At 40.2% G+C, this 7,219-nt stretch overlaps 1 long non-coding RNA gene across 1 annotated transcript; it reads right to left on the bottom strand.

Moving 5' to 3' along the window:
• Positions 1–1,189: 1,189 nt before the first annotated feature.
• Positions 1,190–2,951, bottom strand: LOC145790026 (uncharacterized). The gene is made up of 2 exons (XR_014328631.1): positions 2,074–2,951; positions 1,190–1,457 (listed from the first exon to the last, which is right to left on the bottom strand). It is a non-coding gene; the product is annotated as an uncharacterized LOC145790026 (long non-coding RNA).
• Positions 2,952–7,219: the final 4,268 nt, after the last annotated feature.

The raw sequence follows: 7,219 nt of genomic DNA on the forward strand, positions 1-7,219 counted from the left end.
ACACTCCCAGAACTTTTACAGAACCAGGTCTTCGCTCGAGCTTCCAACTCCTCGCTCGAGCGGCACTCACACAACCCCGCTCGAGCGGCCAATACCACGCTCGAGCGTCCAACACTGCACAGAAAATACTGGATGGGTGCAATTCCCGCTCGAGCGCCAAAACCCCCGCTCGAGCGGACAGGTCAAAATCTGGGCAACTAGTTTTGGTTTCTAAGCTCAACCAACCTGTAACAAACCTGCCCAACACATCCTATAACTCAAGTACGAAGTAAAAAGGATGTAAACAAGATAATAATCAACTACCAACATCCACAGACACATGTCCGGATCACTGTACAACAAGGGTAAACCCGGGATCGCTATAACCTCCCCCCCTTAAAGAATTTCGTCCCCGAAATTAAGCACAAGTTTTCAAAAACAGGTTTTCCTCCATTTTTAACAATGTTAAATTTTAACATTCAACAATCCGACCCATTACTGGTCACCCCCTCCATTTAACAAGAGGCATTTCACAATATGTAAACAACATATGTACTTTCAACATGCATCAACATTACGCATTTCCTTTCCAATTTCAACAACATATTCAACATATATAATGTTACATTCAACTTCCATATGAGGCAAGTTCCCAAAACATACTTCCAATAAACCAAACATTTTCAATGTTTCACAACTTAAGACATATATAAAAGCTCTTAAGTTCAACAATAGTTCAAAATCTAAATACAAGATTACATATCAACAAACAAGTCCGGATATTCACTACAACAAAAATGACTTTTTATAGCATGCAAAGAATGCTATCATAAGTAAATTATAGCATTCGGTGGAATGCTATGTTAGCCCATGTTATTAAAAGTCTTTAATTTTTTATAACATTCATAAAATGCTATGAATGAATGCTATGAAAAGTGTATAATAGCATTCTTGGAATGCTATGATATGGTACAAAATTATTTAAAAAAAATATAATCATAGCAGTTTGTGCATGCTATGAAATATCTTTTATAGAAATCTAATAATGTTATCATATATCTGATTGTAACTATATATGAATGTTATATTGTATTTTGCTAATAAAAAGTGTGTTTTTTTTTAAATTTTTTTTTAATTTTTCCATATAGAAAATCCCGAAGCAACCAAGGCTCTCAAAATATTTTCATCTATTACACAAAAAAATGTATCATCAAGAGGAAAACATTCAACACAAATTTCATTAAAGCATCCAAGTAATTACATTGTTTTACCAAAGCACCAAAATATAATCTCCATATCCGTAAAGGACAATTTATAAACAATTTAGATCTCTAACATAACCATGTACAACTGAAAATAAGGTATACATTCATTTATCTTCTTCACCTACAACTTTCATCCTTCAAACTTCATTTTTTGGTGAGTTTAGTCCCTCTTTATTTGCGAAGCCACCAACAGCAACACCAAAATGAAATTCCCTGGTCAACAAAAGCATTTGGAAAAAATGGTGGATGATTAAACAATTCAGAAATCCTAAGGATTCAATCTTGGCTTAGTACCTAAGAAAAAAAAATTGATGATACCATTCAAAAACCCTAGTAAGAAGGAATATTTATACTACTAAACTAATGAAATTTCACCAAATAATTAAAGCAAAATGGTTGGGAGCACTAGGGGGAGCACTAATGATGTGGCAGTGGGACCCGCCCACTGCCTACGCCTTTTTTTTTTGGTATTCCCAATGCATTAGTACTATTAGTGGTGCTTTTTTTAGTGGTATGAATCATTGTTGAAAATTAAATTCAAAAGAGAAATAAACAAGCCATATTAAAATTAGTTTCTAAAGATTGGCAAATAAAATTGTGATTTGCAGAAATAATTGGCGGAAGGTAAAACACATAAAAAGTAGTCAATTTATAAAGCAATAGGCAATGTCCCAATAATTCCAAATTTTCAATAAACTTCATGAAATATAAAATAAACTAATGTTCCTATGTTTATGGATACAAATATGATATGCCCTATAATTTTAAAATTTTTCTTAGCTCATTAACAACATGAAAATTACTAATCATATTAGCAGGGAATTCAAACCTGTAAATTTATCATTTCTCTCATTACAACTTGCTCAGCAGCCATGGCTATCAACCTATTCCAGCAAAAAAATAACTTGGCATCATATTTCAAATTTAATTGGAATTGAGTAAAACTCTTATTCGTACTAAGTCAAAATTAATAGAATAGAATTGAAAGAAACAGCATCAAAAGGAATACTAAGTTAAAACTTTTAAAACTAACAATTAAAATTGGCCCAGGTGTTAAATCATATATAAACTACTCTATCTATTAATTAGATCCTGCATATTATAAAGCATTAAACAAAATGCAAAAAACAAAAATATTAGTTTCATAATCAATGACATATTGAATCTTCTAGTAACTTATTTCCAAGCACCAAAAAAAAAAAAAATTATAACTAATTAAGGGAAAATTATTAAATATTGTAGCAGCACTATGTGTACATGACATTCCTGACAAATGAAAAATCATAACTCACATTTTTTAATTACCTAACAAGGGTCAATCATTATATTCATCATGTAAAAAATATTCATCTGTGATTGATTTGAAATATCACATAATTTTTGTTTTTATTTTTTTCATAGGAGATTCTTTCAATTCTTCGTAATAAAAATCAAGACTACCCAAATTACAAATATATATGCGTATATTAGAATATATATATATATATATATAACTAAAATCAATGCAATTCATATATGTATATACACAACCCATATACGTTAAGAATATGCAAAGGTCAACAAAATGAACAAACTATACCTAATAGGAACTTGAATTAAAATCACACAAAGAAAATAAGAGAAAATGGTCAAATAGTTACCGACAGACACAATCTAAACTTGTATGCGTCTCTTTCCTCACCAACTCTTGAGATTGCAATGGTCATAGATGCTTCAAATCAAAATGAATATAAATTAAAATCAATTAAATGTATCATATATCAATATGTTTTTTTTTTTTTGGCAATCGCAATCTTCTATAGTGTGTGTGTATATATATAAGTATATACAATACCTCTAGCAAAATCGTGAGAGAGAAGTAGCAATTGGTTTGAATATGGAATTGAATTGGAACCTTGATACAAAATTATTGATGATCAAAGAATGGAAAAATGAATTAGAGGAGAGTCCATGAAGGTTTGGAAACCGTGGGGAAGTGGGTTTCAAGAAAATAGCAGTGAAGCGATTAGGGTGGGCATGTTTATCACTAAAATTCTTTTTTTATTAATTAAATGTATAGCATTCATATTTTTGGTGATAACATTGATAAATTTCTATTAAATGTGAAAATTACACAATTTTAGCAACCTTTATAAAACGTTATTAAAATTACTACAAAATATGATGGAAAATCTAATGTTACGAGTTGTCCCTTTTTTATAGCTTTTTATAACCAAATGCTATTGATGTGTCATATTCAATAGCTTTTTAAAAAGAATGTTATAAAAAAAATGTTATTAAAAGTATTTTTTGTTGTAGTGATTTTTCGCGGACTTCCAACTCACGTTCCCAAGTGGCTTCCTCCACCCCGTGATGTTTCCACAAGACCTTCACCAAAGGAATGGTCTTGCCACGCAGGACCTGATCCCGCCTATCCAAGACCCGAACCGGTCTCTCCTCATACGAGGCATCCTCATCTACCTCTAAATCGGTCCAATCCAACACATGTGATGGATCTGGCTCATACTTCCGAAGCATACTCACATGAAACACGTCATGCACTCCGGACAACTGCGGCGGTAAGGCTAACCGATAAGCAACCTCGCCAATCCTCTCGAGAATCTCAAAAGGACCAATAAACCGAGGGGATAACTTTCCACTCTTCCCAAACCTCATCAAACCTCGCCTAGGTGATATCTTCAGAAAGACATGATCACCTACCTCAAACGCCAAAGGCCTCCTCCTACGGTCAGCATAAGATTTCTGACGACTCTGGGCTATAACAAGCCTCCTACGGATAAGCTCAACTTTCTCCGTCGTCTCCCTAACCAACTCCGGGCCCAACAAAGGTGAATCACCCACCTCGACCCAACACACTGGAGACCTACACGGTCGGCCATACAAGGCCTCAAACGGTGCCATACCGATGCTAGACTGAAAACTGTTGTTGTAGGCACACTCTACCAAGGGTAAGTGCCTCTCCCACGTCCCATTGAAGTCCAGGACACAACCCCGAAGCATATCCTCGAGGATCTGAATAGTACGCTCGGACTGCCCGTCAGTCTGAGGATGATAAGCCGTACTGAAGGTCAACTTAATGCCCAAGGCACTCTGCAAACTCTGCCACAACCTGGCGGTAAAACGAAGATCTCTATCTGAGACGATCGTCACTAGGACCCTGTGCAATCTCACTATGTCCCGAATATACAAGTCGGCAAGATGATCTACCGAATCTCTCACGCGCATAGGAATGAAGTGCGCCGACTTAGTCAATCGGTCTACAACCACCCAAATAGCATCACTACCCCGCTGAGTCCTCGGAAGACCTACAACGAAGTCCATAGTGACATGCTCCCACTTCCACTCAGCAATAGGCAAGGGTTGCAACAAACCCGCTGGCCTCTGATGCTCGGCCTTCACTTGCTGGCAAGTAAGGCACTTCGATACGAAAACAACCACATCTCTCTTCATACCCCGCTACCACAACTGGCGACCCAAATCCTGATACATCTTAGTACCTCCCGGATGCACCGCAAGGCGCGAATGATGGAACTCTCGGAGTACTTCCTCTCGGCAAGACTCCGGCACAAACAAACGGTCTCGGTATCTCACACTCAGGTCGGGATACACCGTCAAACCCTTTTCAACCTTCCCAATGGAGATCTTCTCTCGGAGGGATTCTACCTCAAGGTCACCTCTCTGTGCCTCTAACACTCGTGTCACAAGTGTAGGCTGCGCAACAACAGAAAACAAGGCCGCAGCATCAACGGATTCACTCAGAAGTAAATCAAACTCCCCAAGTGCTCCCAACATCTCCCATTCTCGGATGGCTATACAAGCTACATCACTAATGGATTTCCTACTAAGGGCATCGGCCACAACATTGGCCTTTCCCGGATGATAATGCAGCTCAAAATCATAATTCTCAATGAACTCCATCCACCTTCTCTGCCTCAAATTCAAGTCTCTCTGTGTAAACAGATACTTCAAACTCTTGTGGTTCGAGAACACCTCGAACCTCTCACCGTAAAGGTAATGCCTCCAGATTTTCAAGGCAAATATCACAGCCGCTAACTCTAGGTCGTGTGTAGGGTAATTCTTCTCGTGTATTTTCAACTGACGTGAGCCATAAGCTACCACTTTCCCTTCTTGCATCAACACACAACCCAAACCCTCTCGTGAGGCATCACAATAAACCGTATAACCCAACCCTCTCTCCGGAATAATCAACACCGGAGCGGTGGTCAATCTAACTTTCAGCTCTTGGAACGAATTTTCACAAGTCTCACTCCACACAAACTTGACTCCCTTCCGAGTCAGCCTAGTCAACGGTGACGCTAACCTGGAGAAATCTTTCACAAACCGGCGGTAATACCCAGCCAATCCCAAAAAACTGCGGATCTCAAACACACTCTTAGGCTGTGCCCAATCTTGCACTGCCTCTACCTTGGATGCATCAACAGACACCCCTTCCCCGGATACTACGTGGCCTAAGAATTTGACTTCCCTCAGCCAGAACTCACACTTCCCAAACTTGGCATATAGCCTATGGGCTCTAAGCAACTCAAGCACCACTCTCAAGTGTTCCTCGTGCTCCTCCTCAGAAGGCGAATAGATAAGAATGTCGTCCACGAAAACGACTACAAATCGATCTAAGAACTCCCGGAAAATCCGGTTCATCAAGTCCATAAAGACTGCCGGTGCATTGGTAAGCCCAAATGGCATCACCAGAAACTCATAATGGCCATACCGCGTACGGAATGCCGTCTTCGGAATATCCTCTTCCCTGACCCTCAACTGGTGGTAACCCGATCTCAAGTCTATCTTAGAGAAACAACGGGAACCCTTCAACTGGTCAAACAAATCATCTATACGGGGCATAGGGTACTTATTCTTAACCGTAGCCCGATTCAACTTCCGGTAGTCTATACACAATCTCAAGGCACCATCTTTCTTTTTAGCAAAGAGGGTCGGTGCTCCCCACGGTGAAACACTAGGGTGAACAAAACCCTTATCTAGCAATTCCTGGAGCTGAACTTTCAACTCAACCAACTCTGCTGGAGCAAAACGGTAAGGTGCCATAGAAATCGGCGCCGTGCCGGGCACTAGGTCAATAGAGAACACTATCTCTCGGTGAGGTGGCAAACTAACAAGATCTTCGGGAAAGACATCCGAATACTCACAAACCACCCTCGGCAATACAATCTGGGTCTCATCACACTCACCACCCTCCAAGCTAGCAAGTAGACCACTAAGCTCACTTCGCCTTCGCGAATCATACCCCGGTGGTAAAACACAACCAACCCGGTCTCCCAAGAAATGGAACCACTCCCCGCTCAAGGTACACAACGTGACCCTCTGGCGGTAGCAATCGATAACAGCCCGGTATGACGATAGCCAGTCCATACCCAAAATAACATCAAAACCCTTCATGGGCATGACAACAAACGAAAAAGGAAGCCTATGGTCGGCGACCTCTATATCACAACCTCTAACACCCTGTTTCAGGATCAACTCACCACCAAGAGGTGACACTACACAAATAGGAGATGCTAACTGTGCTAACTCCAATTCCAAAACAGATGCAAATGCAGCAGATACAAAAGAATGAGATGCACCTGTGTCTATCAACACATTAGCAACCGAGTTGCAAAACAGAAAAGTACCTCTCACTACTGATGGAGCCGGTACTAAATCCTGTGCGGTAACAGCATACACGCGCCCCGTAGGCCCCTGGTCTACCTGCTCACCTCTAGGAGCAAAAGACTGCTGCACAGACTGGGACGACGAAGCCCCCGGATTGGCCCTCGAGGCCTGCACAGACTAAGCTGGATGAAAACTCTGCGTCTGTCTAGAACCAGACGCTCCCGAAGTGGCACTCAACTGCGGGCAAAACCTCTTCAGGTGCCCAAGCTGTCCACACTGATAACAAGACAAGGGCTGCTCCCTGCCCAAACTCTGACTCTGCGATCTAGCTGAAGAAGAAGCAGCTCTCT

This window comes from Camellia sinensis, chromosome 1 (genome assembly GCF_055761805.1).
Source record: "Camellia sinensis isolate YWXY chromosome 1, ASM5576180v1, whole genome shotgun sequence".
Taxonomy (NCBI): domain Eukaryota; kingdom Viridiplantae; phylum Streptophyta; class Magnoliopsida; order Ericales; family Theaceae; genus Camellia; species Camellia sinensis.